This window comes from Octodon degus, unplaced genomic scaffold, assembly GCF_000260255.1.
Source record: "Octodon degus isolate 3935 unplaced genomic scaffold, OctDeg1.0 scaffold00117, whole genome shotgun sequence".
Taxonomy (NCBI): domain Eukaryota; kingdom Metazoa; phylum Chordata; class Mammalia; order Rodentia; family Octodontidae; genus Octodon; species Octodon degus.
In genome coordinates this window covers 5,665,309-5,682,001 of record NW_004524693.1, presented here as the reverse complement: position 1 = coordinate 5,682,001, position 16,693 = coordinate 5,665,309, and the positions used below count along the sequence as shown (strand labels likewise).

At 37.8% G+C, this 16,693-nt stretch overlaps 1 pseudogene; it reads right to left on the bottom strand.

Annotated features, from left to right (window-relative positions):
* Positions 1-2,514: 2,514 nt before the first annotated feature.
* Positions 2,515-5,216, bottom strand: LOC101568327 (annotated as a pseudogene).
* Between the last annotated feature and the right edge of the window lie 11,477 nt (positions 5,217-16,693).

Sequence of the window (16,693 nt, the reverse complement as noted above, 5' to 3'; positions counted from 1 at the left end):
GGGGTGTGGGAGGCACTGAGGAGTGGTGGGGGGCGGCCCGAGGGGCTGAGAGAGGGTCCGGCCCACTCTGCGCCTGGGCTGGGACTGGAACAACTTTCTAAAAAAAAAAAAAAACATTTACTTGAGATACAATCTGGCCATAATTGGGATTTCATGACAAGCAGTACATATTGAGAAGACCAGAATGACAGGCATTCCAAGCATGACCCCACTATTACACATTGCTATCTTCGGTGCCGTCTCTCAGATCACATGTATCAACATATATAGTTGTTAGTCACGGTGAGAATCTCACCAAGTAACTGCTAGTTTCAACAACTTGCTGATAGTTCTCAGGATCATTGCCTTACCTAGCTTGTGTATATAAATGGATGGCTTTGTCCCTGTCATGTTTCTAGCTTTTCTCCTTGCCCTGTTTTCATTGTCTAATCTTCATGTTCTAGCTTTCCTTTTTATTGTGTTATTCTTTTCTATTTGTATTTCTTTCTTTGAGTTCTCATACTAGGGAAACTATATGATATTTACATATGTGTGTCTGGTTTATTTCACTTATGAGTATATCTTCAAGTGTCAACCATTTAAATATGAAGTGTTCGAGTTTATCATTCTTTATAGCTGAGTAATAATCCATTGTACAAAAATACGTCTTTTTCAGGTGACGGGCATCTTGGTTGTTTCCAAGATTTGGCTATCACAAATTGTGCTGCTGTAAACATAGGTACATATATACCACTATGATATGATGCTTTCGGTTCCTCTGGGAAAATTCCCAGTAGGGGGATAGCTGGTTTAAATGGGATTTCCAGTCCTAGTTTTTAAAGGTGTCTCCACACTGATTTCCATAATAATTGCACCAGTCTACATTCCCAACAGCAGTGGAGAAGTGTTCCCTTTTCCCCACAGCCTCTCCTACATTTGTTGTTAATTGATTTGTTTAGGATAGCCATTCTTTGTGGGATTAAAAGGTATCTCAGTTTTGTTTTAATTTGCAATTCAATGATGGTTAATGATGTGGAGCATTTTTTCATATATTTATTTTCTTCTTTAATTTCATCCTCTGAGAATCGTGTGTTCATCTCATATGCCCATTTCTGGACTGGGTCTTTAAATTTTGGCGCTGTAGTGTTTTTTATTTCTTTATATATTCTAGAGAGTAGACCTTTGTCTGAGTGTTATTTTCAAGTTTTTTTTTCAAATTTGTGGGTTGTCTTTTCACTTTTTTGGTAATTTTTTTGGCATGCAAAACCTTCTCAATAAGAGGAGGTCTCAGTTGTTAATTCTTTCAAGTGTTACCCATGCGATTTGATTTTTGTTCATGAGCTCTTTGCCTACCCCTATGTCTTCAAGAGTTCCTCCTACTTTCTCTTCCAGGAGATTTAGTGTTTCTGTTTTAATGTTTAGATCTTTAATCCATTTTGACTTTAGCTTAGTGCATGGTGATAGCAATTTATTGTTACACTCATTTAAGTTTGTGTAATTTATTTATTTTCATTTTTCATTATTATAATTTTCCTTCCTTTTTATTTTTAAATTTAGAAATTTATTGTTTAATCCACAAGCTTTTTATAGCTTTTGTTTAAAAATACAAACACAAAAAACATAGAAAACAGTAAAACCAAGACAATATTTCAGAGTGTGGACCCTTCTTCCAGCTTCCAAATGTAAGAACACTAATCTTTATCTATCCCAATTGGAAGAATAAGACAGAAATATGAATAGAGCCTTGACACTTAAGAAAACAAAGATTTCATATAACTCAAGGATTCACCCATCCTTGCTGGGATGACTTAACTGCCTTTATAAGCAGGGAGAGATGGGGAAGTTGGGGACTGTTGATGAAGAGGGGAGGAGAGAAAAGAATCCCAGAACAGAGTAGAATCTAGTTTCAATATTCTAAATCAACATGTTGCACATTGATGTAAGCCAAGTGTCCCAGAAAAGCTTTCATTTTTCTGTCTCAACCTGGAGGTCGAATCCTGATTCCTTTCAGCAGCCACTCCATAGGCAACAGGTAAGATTTTGGCATTGGAACATCCATTTATGCTTCTGTGGTACTTCAACAGTGGTCTCATTCTGGATTAGTTTGCAAATCATACAAGATGGGAAGCAGAACTCAAATGGGTGTGAAGACTCAAATAAGAAGAAGTAAACAAAAATGCATAGAAAAAGAAAAAAAGAGGGAAAGCCTCGCTGGGAATAGCAAGGGGCATTTAAGGAAATAAGAGCGCCAACAATACTTAAACCCCTTTTCTTAAAAAAAAAAAAAAAAGATTTTTTTGTCTTAAAATATTTTACTCTAAATGAATTTATGTCATCTGTCGGTGAAATAATGTTACTAATACACTCTGGACACGTTTTGTGATGTAAATCCATAACCCTCATTTTATATGGTGAACTTCAATCTAGCAATTATTACAACAAATGTTATAGTCTAAAGCTCAAGCATATTTAGCAATTTTTAAATTGAATTGAGTACAAACCAAATAAAATTTACATCCTAGCCAACATTCCCCTCTAGGACTGTGGGAACACTGGTACCTTCCACAGGGATCGCAGAGCCTTTTCCAACAGGTGCTTTTCTAAGTTGTCCAGGTCATCTTCAACTTCACTCTCAGTCTCCTTGGGCTCAAGGGGCTGCCTCAGGTTTTTCCTGTGCTGATGTGGTTGTGTCAGCAGCAACAGCCACAGAAGTAGCAGAAGCCTTTTTCTTCTTTTGTTTTTTGTGTGCCTTGTGTTTCTTATCCTTTTTGTGTTTCTTGTCCTTCTTTTTCTTCCCACCTCTTTCCTGATCAGAATTCCGGGCTGGTGATGGGCTTGGCATGGGGCTCTTAGCCTTCCTGGCCAGCAAGATGGGGGATACCAGTTTGTGGAGAGTGACTGAGGCTGGACAGGGGATGGACCAGCTTCTTAGCCACAGGCTTGGGAGACCCAGAGACAGACAGAGAGGACAGAGTCTGTCTTAAGGACTATAACCTCATTGAGGCAAACGTTTTTGTCTTTTTAAGTTCTGGAGTCCTGGAGACTCTCCTAATGGGCCTGCTATTCAGAGATGTGGACTGTTTTCTTTGGTGTCAGGCTGACATTCCCCAAGTGGGTGGAAGACTTGAGGTCTGAGGAGCTCAAGGCCACAGTGAGGGAGAATGCTGTTTGTTTAGTTTTGGTGACTGGGTGTCCCTGGGAGCACGGCTTGGAAAGACCCTTTCCTAGGCTTCCATGAGACAGATAGTGAGCATCTCTTGGCCAATAGGGAGCTTCTCTGTTTGAGAGGCAGAGAGAGGGTGATCCAGTGCTTTGGTGTTGGTGATAGCAATGCCCTTCTCTTGGGAGGGGGTACGGGTGAAGCCGTCCTTCTCCTTGGAGATGGAGAAGGAAAGTGTCTCCTCTGTATGGGAGCAGAGTATATTCTCGGGGAAGGTGAGCACTGCCAAAGGGGAGGTAAGCGAGTCCTTCGTGGTGGTGGTGGTGTGGGGGATCTGCTTCCCCAAGGAGGAGGAGCTGGTGAGGGTGGGCGGTGTCTTCTTGAGGGTGGAGGGAAGGGGCTTCTTTTTCATCTACCACTTTTAGTCACTGGCAATTGTCATCACTTTCCCATCTGCATCCAAAGGGATGTCTCTTTCTGGCATTTTCATGGTGGTGGAGATGCGCTTCAAGATGGGGAATGTCTCCACCACCTGCCCACCTCACCATTTTTTACATGGGATCACTTGGGTCACTTAACTTCAGAGGGAGAGGAGGAGCCAGAGTCAGATGAAGACTGCTGGTTCTGTCATCTGTACTGCATCTCTGCTGCACAAAATCAAATACAGCCATTTTGCCAGCTTTATCGTCTTCAGATTCAAATAATAGGCTTTGGTGCTAGTGATGGAGATTTTCTCCTCTCAGTACCATTATGCTTTGCCACTTTACCTGAAGTTCTCCCTGAAGACACAGAAACATGGGTTTTCTTGTACAATTTGACTGCTACGGTGTTGGAGAATGATGTGTTTTTGTGGTGGATTAGCTGGGGGGATGGCCTGTACCTTTGCCTCAGAGGACTTGCTGAAGGAGATAACATGCAAGTTTTGCTAGGGGAGCTAGATGTCCTTTTGGGAGTTTTCTTCAGTGGTGACTGGGAACGAGATGAGGAGGATGATGAACTACTCCTGGACAGTGATGCTGATAACCTCCTCCTTTGTCTTACTGGAGATCTACTTCTATGCCCCCGAGGCAACAGCATACATCGCGGTGGGGTTCTTCGAGGAGATGGTCTCCTTCTTAAGCTTGGCCACCTTCTGGGTGAATATAATCTTGGTCAAGACCTGTGGTGCCTTCTTGGTCGAGTATGAGAAGGAGAGGAATAACGGGTCCTTGACCTTGTTTTGGAACATGACCTAGATCTTGTCCGGGTCTTTTATTTTTCTTTTTTGGAATTTTTTTCCGGAGTAGGTTCTTTAGGTTCTAGTAAGGGTTCGGTCTTGGAAACTTTCAGGATATCACTAGTACATGCCTCCTCTTGTACTGAAGGTTCCTTTACTTTTACTGAAGGTTCAGGGAACTCTAGAGGTTTTCTTTCCTTCATTTCTGGAGCAAGGGAAGGACTCTGGCTCTTGGTTCTATGTCAGGGAGATCTAGTATGATCTCTCTCTCTCTCTCTCTCTCTCTCTCTCTCTCTCCCTCTTCTCTGACGGGATGATCATCTTATAGGGGAAGGAGATTTGGATTTATGTCTTCTTGGGCTTTGAGACCTTTCTTTTTCTCTGCTTTTTTACTTTTCTTCCTTATCTCTCTTATTCTTGTGTTCATCCTGGTTTTTCATCGATGCCAATTTTTCTTGTTAAATCTCTCTCTGTTTTATTTCTTCTTTCTTTAGTTCTATGAAAGACAAAGGGATTCCAGTGATTTTTACCTGTGCACTCAACAGCAAGAGCCAAAGTTCTCCCATGAATTCTCTAGCATTTTTCCCATTCAAAAACCCAGTCATGTTGATTTGCACCATTTTGGAATGTGGATTCTTCCCCTCCAGCTGGTTGACTACAAACTCAATCACATCTTCTTCAAATCCAAGGACTTCTGTTACTCGTTTTGTAATCTAAAGCTTTATAACCTCCAAATTTATTTTGCTCATGCCCACCTTTTTTTTCTAGACATTCTGCAAATTTCAGTGGCTTCAGTAGTTTCTTCTGTTTGTTGCTGAACTGATTAGTCTGTTCTTTACTTCTTCCACAGAAGAACCCTGTGTCCAACTTGCTGCCTCTATAGTAGTTCACTCTCTTTTATTTTGAAGAGTAAAAGCATGAGCAGGAAAAATAAAAGCAGAGACCCAGTCCTAGCTCAGGCTCGGTGAGTGTGTGGGAGAGCTTCTGGCTACCCTGCGCCAGTGGGACCTACCGGTTCCAGCCTAGGTGCAGTGTGGGTGAGACCCACTTCCACCCCTTGGGACGCCCCACACCACTCCACAGCACCTCCCTTACCCCACCTGCTGAGTAGGAATTTCTGCCGCATTCCAGGAACCCACAGAATAAGTCCTAGCCCAGGCCCAGTGAGAGTGTGGGAGAGTTTCTAGATACCTTGTGCCTGCAGGACCTACTGGGCCCAGCCCAGGCACAGCATAGGTGACACCCTCTTTCACCCTTGTGGAACAACCCCATCACTCCATGCTACCCCCCACTCCACCCACAGAGTACGAAATTCTGTCTCCTTCCGGGAACCCCCAGATCCAGTCTTCTCCAGGACCGGTGAGTGTGTGGGAGAGCTGCCTCTCCCCAATATGCCACTTTGTCCCCTGCAGACTCAGATCAGGAATGGCATACAGGCCTGGTGTGAAAATATTCAGCTGTAATCCCTTCAGAGAGTGTAGGGAATAAAATCAATGAACTAGTCCAGGAGCAGAACACCTTGCCAGAGGGGCACAACAGGTTCACCCCAAAGGGCAGCAACAGGAAGGAAATGAGCACAGAAGCCAGACACAAGCCAAGCACAGCTGGATAAATTCAAAATTGTAGATCTCCAGCTGAACTTCAGTAGGTGCTAAGGCTATAACTGCAATAAAGACCTACAATCAAGATCAGAAGACAGTGCTACACAAAATGACAAAGAGAAGGAGCAAAATGCAATCTCAGAATCTAAGCCCACCCATAACAAGTGCAGAGGACACTAACACAGAACAAATTGGGAATCACACAGCTGAAAGCAATGAATCAACGGCTTCTGAAATAAAGAAACAGCTGCAGAAAGGTATAGAGGAACTCAGATTGGAAATGAAAAAATAAATCCCTGAATTAATAACATCTGCAGTAAAGAATCAAATGTAGAAACATATGGAGGAAACCCAGTGCCCACCCAGAATAAGTGCAGAGGACACTAGCTCAGCTCAAATGCATGAATTAATAGAGTTGTTAGTAAATAAGCAACAGCAGAAAGTCATAGAGGAACTCAGAGTGGAGTTCTATTCTACTAGCTCAGCTAAAATGTAGGAATTAATAGTGTTGACAGTAAATAAGCAACAGTAGAGAGTTATAGAGGAACTCAGACAAGAATTATTTTCCATAATAAAAAAAAAATTCTGAGAACACATAGCATCTGAAGAATCAACCATAGAAACATAGGGAGGAAACCCAATCTGAAAAAAACACTGCAGTAAAAGAATTTATAACTGCTTCTAAAGAAGATATTGATGAAAAAAAGAGGAGATTAGAAAAGTGACAGATTCCTTGAATGAGCAATACAGGAAAGAAATAGATCGCATGAAGCAGAGTCAAAGAGATACAGAAGAAATTAAAATCTCAATCACAAGCTTGCAAAACTGTTTAAGTGAAAGGGAGGACAGAGTTTCAGATCCTGAAGATGCTGGTGCACTTATTGAAAAGATAAGAAATGATTACTTAAAAACAACTAGGATGCAGTAAAAAATAATCCATCACCTGCAAGATAATGCAAAGATGAACAGTGTGAGACTAATAGGCATCAATGAGAAAGGAGTCAATACAAATGACATTAAAAAATATGGGAAGAAGTAATAGCAGAAAACTTAACAAATATAATGAAAATCTGACATTCAGGTAACCGAAGAATACAGAATACCGAGTAACCTCAACCCAATTAAAAACACATCGAGACATATAATTGTCAAGATCCCAGAAATTCAGCTCAAGAATAATATAGCGAAAGCCGCTAGAGAAAAGAAGCAGATCACAAAGGAAAACCCATTAGAATTACGGCCAACTTCTCTTCACAAACCATGCAGGCAAGAAGAGCATGGAGCACAGTACTTCAGGTCCTCTATGAAAACAAATTCCAACCCAGACTACTATACCCTGCAAAACTCTCTTTCAAGTTTGATGGGGAAGTGAAATAGTTTCAAGAAAAACAACAGCTAAAGAATTTCATGATGACAAAGCCAACACTGCACAGGCTACTTAATGATGTTCTAGAGAGGGAGCAAAATAATCAGAACTCCACAAATGAGATCAGAATCAAAGGACTAAATAGACAAGCAATGAAACACAGGAAAAAAAGGAGTAAACGAAAACAGGTAAATAACATGTCAATCTTAAGTCAATACATCTCAATTCTAACCATCAATGTAAATGGACTCAATTCACCAATTAAGAAAAAAGAACTGGCACAGTAAATTAGGAAACAAAATCCAACAATTTTCTGTATACAAGAAACACATTTAATTCATAATGACATTCATGGCGTGGGAGTCAAAGGACAGAACACAATTTTACATGCTGCAGCAACTCAGAAAAAAACAGGGGTAGCAATGCTATTCTCAAACAGTCTCAACTTCAAACCAACAATAATCTAGTGAAATAAAGAAGGCAAATATATATACTGTTTAGGAGAAAAATTCAAGAAGAAGTGATAACACTCATAAATATGTATGCACCAAACAATGGAGCACCCAATGATATAAAACAAATCTTAATGGACATGAAAAATCTAATCTCTAATACCACAATCTTAATAGGAGACCTTAAAACCCCCTTATCCCCAAAAGATATATCAACCAGGGAAAAACCTAGCAAAGAAATAACACAACTGAACCAGAGATTGAAACAAATGGACTTCATGGACATATACAGAGTGTTAAAAAACACAACTGAATACACATTTTTCTCAGCTGCACATGGGTCATTTTCTAAAATAGAACACACAATGGTCCCTAGGTCATGCTTAAGTATATGTAAGAAAACAGAAATTATCCCATGCACATTATCTGCCTACAGTGCAATGAAACTGAAATTCAATGACAAAAGAAACCAGAAAGACCCCTTAAATACATGGACATTAAATGACCCCCTACTCAGCAACAAATTGGGTCACAGATGAAATTAAACAAGAAATTCAACAATATGCACAATTGAATGAAATTTCAACACAACATATCGTAATTTATGGGATAAGATGAAAGCAGTTCTCAGAGGGAAATTTATAGCTGTGAACTCACACATTAGGAAAACAGAATGGGAACACATAAATACCCTAATGCTGCACCTTCAACAACTAGAAAGGGAAAATCAAACCAAACCCAGAGCCCAAAGAAGGGAAGAAATAATAAAGATTAAAGTAGAAATTAATTCAATTTAGACGAAGAAAACAGTTGAATGAATTAATGAAATAAAAATCTCGTTCTTTGAAAGATTAAATAAAATTCATAAGTCCCTAGCTAACCTCATCAAAAATAGGAAAGAAAAATTCAAATTCAAGCAATAAGGAATGAAAAGGGTGTAATTACCACAGACCCAGTGGAAATTCAGAAGATTATCAGTAGCTAATTTGAGAATCTTTAGTCTGACAGAATAGAAGATGCAGAATCAATGGACAGATTCCTGGAAAGGTACAAATTATCACAACTCAATTTGCAAGATATATCCACTCTCAATAGCCAGATAACAGCCAAGGAAATATGAGATATAATTAATAATCTACCGACAAAGAAAAGTGCAGGTCTGCACAGATTCACAGCTGAATTCTACAAGAAATTTACAGAAGATGTGGTCTCTGTACTCCTCAAACTCATCCATGATATTGAAAAGGAAGCAATCCTCCCAAAATCATTCCTGGAGGCAAGTATTATACTGATTCCAAAACCAGGGGAAGATGCAAGTAAGAAAGAGAACTACAGGCCGATCTCCCTCATGAACATAGAAGACAAAATCCTCAATAAAATCCTAGCAAATAGAATAAAGCAAATCATCAAGAAGATCATACACCATGACAAGGTAGGATTCCTCTCAGGGATGCAAGGATGGTTAAATATTCAAAAATCTATATATGTAACACACTATATCAACACAGGGAAAACTAAAAACCACATGATCATCTCCATAGATGCAGAAAAGGCTTTTGACAAAGTTCAACACTCATTCATGTTCAAAGTCCTAGAGAAAATTGGAATAGAAGGCCTCTCCTTCAATCTGGTAAAAGCCATTTATGAAAATCCAATGGTTAACATAATCCTAAATGGGGAAAAACTGAAATCATTTACTCTTAGATCTGGTACAAGACAAGGATGTCCTCTATGACCCCTCCTATTCAATATATTTCTGGAATCATTAGCTTAAGCTATTAGAAAAGAGAAAGAAATACAAAGAATAAGAATAGGTAAAGAAGAAGTTAAATTTTCTTTATTTGCAGATGACATGATACTTTACTTGGAAGCCCCGAAGAACTCCACCAAGAAGCTACTAGAATTAGTACAGTAATTCAGTAACATAGCACATCATAAACCAGTACACAAAAGTCAACAAACACAATGAGAGGGAAATTATAGAAATAATACCTTTAACAATAGCACGGAGAGAAATGAAATTCCTTGTAATTAATGTAACTAAAGAAGTCAAAGATCTTTTCAGGGAAAATTACAGTACTCTTTAAAAAGAGATCGTAGAGCATTTCAGAAAATGGAAAGATATTCCATGCTCCTGGATAGGAAGAACTAACATTTTGAAGATGGCCATAGTCCCAAAATTGCTGTACAGTTTTAATGCAATCCCTATCAGGCTACCACCAACATACCTCACAGAGGTTGAGAAATCATTCCTAAAATTCATCTGGAACCAAAAGACCTAGAATATCAAAGGCAATCCTGGGCAAAAAGACAAGGTTGGAGATTATGGGGCCAAAGAGAAAAGTGAGGGAGAGAAAACATTCTCTCAGGCTTTCACAGAGAGCACATTGACCAAGCAATATCAGTGACTCATCCACATGGCTGACACTGACAAAGGTTTTACAATGTGAGGTACAGGATCTCATAATAAATCCTGAGGGGAGTTTACTGACCTTATCAGACCTGAAAGGTACAACACTTGTTGCATAGGTCCTGCTTTACCTTGGTCTTAACCATCCAGCAGAAAAGTATAAAAACGAAGTATTTATACTGACATTGTGGACTTCTAAATGTGTACTGCTTAAAGACCTTAATCCTTAAAGACCCAATACTATTATGGAATACTGAACTCTTTTAGAATATTTTGCTGAGTTTACTCACATACAATATTTAACTGATGGAACTTAACAAAAAAAGGGGATACAGATAAATATCCATTTTGTATCTGTGTATTCAAAGTGGTTAAGATAGATATATAGTTACATTCTCTTAATGAGTAGAGGGATTTGCTCTAATGGTGTTTGTAAATAGGATATCAAGTCCGCATCTTGTACAGCAATTAACCACTAGAAAGAATGTATGCAATGTGTTAATCATTGAAACTCTCCTACCAATTTGGTTTGAAACAGTCTCATTCGTCTTTGTTTCTCAATAAAATTATGGAAAAAAAATAAAAGAAAAATAAAAGCAAAGACAGAAACAGCATAACATGTAAAAAGTATACATTATAGATTTTCAAAACAAGAATAGCCGATTAACAGTGATAGATATATTATCTATTTTTATTGTCAAATCTGTTGCTGAGATTAAAAGATATAATTATGCAAGATGTGACATATAATTGATTATTACCACTTGGTTTCAAGAAGTTTAAATTTTTGTGTTCTCATTTTCTTTTATTACTTTTTAAAAAAATTACTTTAAAGATAATATAGTACTAATTGATATGATATTAGAAGCAGTACACATTTAGAAGTCCACAATGTCAGGTATTTCAAGCCTGGTTTTAATGCTACATATTGCTGTCCTCAATGTAGTTGCTTAGTTCTCAGATATTAGCATACAGTTAGTCAGGGTGAGAATTTTTCCCATTAGCTGCTATTTTCAGAAACCTGATGGAAATTCTTAGGACTATTGCCTTATCTATCTTGTATATATAAATGCATGGTTTTACCCCTATCTTATTTCCTAACTTTTCTTTCTCTCTCTCCATTGTTTAATCCTTAAGTTATCTTTCTTTCCACTTAATTGTGTTATATATTTCAGATTTTATTTCTTCTTTTGAGTTGGTACACTAAGGAGACAATATGATATTTACATATGTGGCTCTGGTTTATTCAACTTAGAATTATTAACTGTTTTCCTTTTTTTCTTTCTTTTTTTCCTTTTTATGTATTTAGGACAGGATCTACAGGGTTAACAGGGTCTCATTACATAGATCGAACTGGTAATGATTCTCCTGTTTTCAGCCTCCCAATTCCTGGGATTGCAGGCGTGCACCACCACACCCAGTCTCAATCCTCATCTCAGTGTGCCCCAGGGCGGGGCCGGCATAGCATGCTGGGGATCGAACCCTGGCCACTGCTCTCTGCCTAAGCAAGTGCTTAGTCCACTGAGCTATCTGGTCAGCCTTCTAAATGTGTTTCTTCTTTGCAACATTTTTTTTCTTTTTTTGGTAACAGGAATTGAATTTAGAACCTTGCAGTTGCCAGGCAGGCTCTTGTGCCACTGAAATATATCCCTGTCCCTATATTCAGCATATTGTTGGACCTTGTTTTTTGATCCATCCTGCCAATTTCTTTCTTTTGGTTGGTGAATTTAGACTATCTTCACAAATGTCTTACTTTTGTTATGTTATTATCTGCTAGTGTTTCCCCATCTCTCCCCATTGTTTAATTGCTTGCCCTTCCTGGTGGCTTCTTTCTTTTGGTGCTCCTACATTTGTGCACATTATCTCTCTCTACAACATCTTTCAGAAGCCATTGTAGATCTGGTTTAGTGCTCATACATTTCTTCAGTTGTTATAATTTAAGTACCTTATTTCCCTACTAATTCTGAAAGAGTATTTCAAGGTACATGAATATGAGTTGGATGTTATTTTCTTGCAGAACTCAAAGTATTTCACTTCTGTCTCTCCTTGACTTAGAGGCTTGTGTTGAAAAGTCTGCTACAATTCTGATGAGCTTTCCCTATCAATGATTCACTTATTTTCTATAACAATATTTAAAATCTGTACTGAACTTGTAGAACTTTGGATACTATATCCCTTGGAGTAGATTTATCTTGGTCATGGGTAATTGGATTTTGACATGCCTCATTTAAGTGCATGGCAAATTATTTTACCATAATTGGGAAATTTTGCTCCATTACTTCCACGAAAATATTTTTATGTCATTTTGCTGGATCCTACTTTTTTATTGATTCCAATCTTACATTCTTCTTCAACATCCTACAAGTGTTGGATAGTTTTTCATGGCCATTTATAATTTTTAATGGATCTTCCTTTTCATGATTGTTACCTGCACTCCTGTCTTCTAGGTCTGAAATTATGTCTTCCAATTTGTTCATGCAGGTTTACAAACTTTCATTCAAATTTTTAATCTGTAGGATAGCTGTCTGAATTTCTTTCATAAATTCCATTTCCTCCCTATTTTCAACATTCATGGTTTACTTCTTTTTTCTAGTTTTCAAATCTAGGCCTCCTTGCTGGCTAAGCTAAATGTTTGGCTATCATCTCTTTTTTACCATTATTATTATTTACAATATCATTTCCTATACAGTCTTAGGCACCTGTTTTTGAACTTCTGATAGTGTTTCTGAAATTTTGAATATGGAAAATCCATTTTCTTCTGCATTTTTGTCCCTTGAAATTTTCTTTGGTGTTTTGGACAAATTGGGTTTTGTTGTGCTTTATGCCTTGTCAATTCCACATTTTTAAAAAGTTCTGTTATTTATTTGTTTTTATTTTTTCCATAATTTTATTGATAAACCAATAGCAATGAGACAGTTTCAAATCAAATTGGTAGGACAGTTTCAACAATTAACACATTGCAAACATTCCTCCCAGGGGTTAATTGCTGTACAAGATGCGGACATGACATCCTATCTACAAACACTATTAGAACAAATCCCTCTATTCATTAAGAGAATGTAACTATGTATCTATCCTAACCACTTTGCATACACAGATACAAAATAGACATTCATTTGTATCCAAGTTTGTTGTTAAGTTCCATTATTTGAATATTATAGGTGTGTTAACTCAGCAAAATAATCTAAAAGAGTTCAGTAGTCCATAATAGTATTGCTTCTTCCACTTTCCTGGCAATGTCAGAAATTGTTGACCTGAGTCCCCTACAGCTCAACATAACAGGATGGCTTTACTTCTTATATTTCATTTTTATACGTTTCTGCTGGATGGTTAAGACCAAGGTAAAGCAGGACTTCTGCAACAAGAGTTGTAGATTTTGGGTCTGATAAGGTCAGTTAAACCCCCACAGGATTTATCCTGAGATCCTGTACCTCAGATTGTTTGTCAGTATCAGCCATGTGGATGAGTCATGGCCATTGCTTGGTCAATGTGCTCTCTGTGAAAGCCTGAGAGAAAGTTTTCTCTCCATGTGACTCTTCTTAGGCACACTCTACATCATCGATCACTTTCCTCTTTGGCCCCATAATCTCCTTCATCACATAATTAGGGACACTGCCAAGTTGCATGACATTACAGTACAAGTTCTCATATGTCCTGAGTCTTAAAGTTCAATTAAGACTAGGGCCAAAATGTTGTCTTTCCTTGCCTCCCTCCTTTTCATCTAATTTTGGCCTGCAAATGTAGGTTGTTAACCATCCAGAAGACAAGTTTATTGTTATTACCATACAACTTAGGCTGTTAAGCTTAACCTCATTACCTGTCTGCATATCAAATATCTTAGGCATAATATGGAACAGGTATTTTTCATTAAGTATTGATATGTTGAACTTTAAATCCCTATGCAATATGATGAAAAAACATTTAAGAATTAGAATATATTTTAACAAATAGGTATAAAGACTTATACACTTTTTATGTTTACACATAGGTCCAAAAATCTCACCATATACAACCTTGAAGCAAGACACTTCCACAATATTCCTATTCCTGTCTTTTGCTTTCATTAACCACCCGCTTCTTTTTGAACAACCGTCTAACCGAGAGACATCATAGCAACAACTGCCATGTCATGACAAGGAGCCCGTTTTCAGAAGACCTGAATGACTGGCACTCCAAGCAAGAAACTACTATTACAGATTACCATCCTCAGTGCAGTTGCTTTGTTCACAGGTATTAGTGTATATAGTTAGTCAGGGCAATAATTTTTCCAATTAACTACTAGAATAAAAAAATCTTCTGGATATTCTCAGGATCATTGCATTGCCCATTTCTACATATAACTGTATATCTTGACATTGTCATGTTTCTTAACTCTTCTCTTTCCCTCTTGTGATTAGATAGACCTCAAGATCCTGCTTCCCTTTTACTTATATTATACCTTTCTATTTTTATTTCTTCTTTTGAGTCCTTATACTAAGGAAGCTATACGATATTTACACATGTGTGTCTGGTTTATTTCACTTATGAGTGTATGTTAAAGTGGCATCCACTTCAATATAAAGGCTTCGAGTTTATCATTCTTAATATTGGAATAATACTCCATTGTGTAAAAATACCACATCTCTTTCAACCATTCCTCGGGTGATGGGCATCTTGGTTGTTTCCAAGATTTGGCTATCACAAACTGTGCTGCTATAAACATAGGAACAAATATATCACTATGATATGATGTTTTCAGATCCTCTGGGAAAACTCCCAGTAGTGGACTAGCTGGTTTAAATATGATTTTCAGCCCAACTTTTCTAAGGAGGCTCCATACTGATTTCCATAATAGTTGCACCAGTCTACATTCCCATCAGCAGTGGAGAAGGGTTCCTTTTTCCCCACAGCCTCTCCAACATTTGTTGTTGGGTGATTTCATTATGATAGTCACTCTTTCTGGGGTGAGATGATATCTCAATATTGTTTTAATTTGCATTTTGCGGATGTCTAATGATGTGGAGAATTTTTTCATATATTTATTCACTTCTTTAATTTCTTCCTCTGAGAAGCGAGTGTTTATCTCGGATGCCCATTTCTGGATTGGGTCTTTATTTTTGGGGCACTAGTGTTTTTTAGTTCTTTATAAATTCTAGAGAGCAGACCTTTGTCTGAGTACTTATTTGTCATGATTTTTTCCAAATTTGTGGGTTGCCTTTTCACTTTGTTGGTAATTTCGTTTGATGCGAAAAAACTTCTCAGTAAGAGCAGGTCCCAGTTGTTAATTCTTTCAACTGTTTCCCATGCAATTTGTTTTCTGTTCATGAACTTTTTGCCTACCACTATGTCTTCAAGAATTTCTTGTACGTGCTCTTCCAGGAAAATTAGTGTCTCTGCTTTAATATTTAGATCTTTAATCAATTTTGACTTTATCTTAGTGCATGGTGATAGATCTTGGTGAAGTTTTATTTTTTGGCATGTAGAGAGCCAGTTTTTCCAGCACCTTTTGTTAAAGAGGATATCTTTTTTCCAGTGAGTGTTTGGCCCCTTTGTCAAAGATAAGGTGGCTCACTGTGTTTGTCGGGGCTTCTGCATCTTGTAATCTATTCCATTGATCCTCAGGTCTATTTTGTTTCCAGTACCATGCTGATTTTCATCACAGTACGTTTGTAGTATAATTTCAAGTCAGGAATTGTAATGCCTCCTGCCTTGTCTTTATTGCCCAGAATTGCCCTTGCTATTCTAGGTCTTTTCTGGTTCCAGATAACTTTCAGGAATGATTTCTCTAGGTCTGTGAAGTATGTCGGTGGTAGTCTGATAGGGATTACATTAAATCTATACAGCAATTTTGGGAGTATGGCCATCTTCATAATGTTGGTTCTTCCTATCCTGGAGCATGGAATATCTTTCCATTTTCTGAAATCCCCTACGATTTCTTTTTTGATAGTACTGTAATTTTTCTTGAAAAGATCTTTGACTTCTTTAGTTATATTAATTACAAGGAATTTCATTTTCCTCAGTGCTATTGTTAAAGATATTGTTTCTATAATTTCCCTCTCAGTGTGTTTGTTGTCTGTGTAGAGGAATGCTATTGACTTTTGGGTATTGACTTTATAACCTGCTAAGCTCCTGAATTTCTGTATTAATTCTAGTAGCTTCTTGGTGGAGTGTTTTGGGTCTTCCAAGTAAAGTATCATGTCATCTGCAAATAGAGATATTTTAAATTTTTAAATACCTAATCTTATTCATTTTATTTCTTTCTCTTGTCTAATGGCTGTAGCTAATGATTCCAGAACTATATTGAATAGGAGTGGTCATAGAGGACATCCTTGTCTTGTACCAGGTCTAAGAGTAAAAGATTTCAGTTTTTCCCCATTTAGGATTATGTAAACCGTTGGGTTTTCATAAATGGTTTTAATCAGATTGAAGGAGAGGCCATCTATTCCAATTTTCTGTAGGACTTTAAATTTGAATGAATGTAGGACTTTGTCAAAAGCCTTTTCTGCATCAATGGAGATGATCATGTGGTT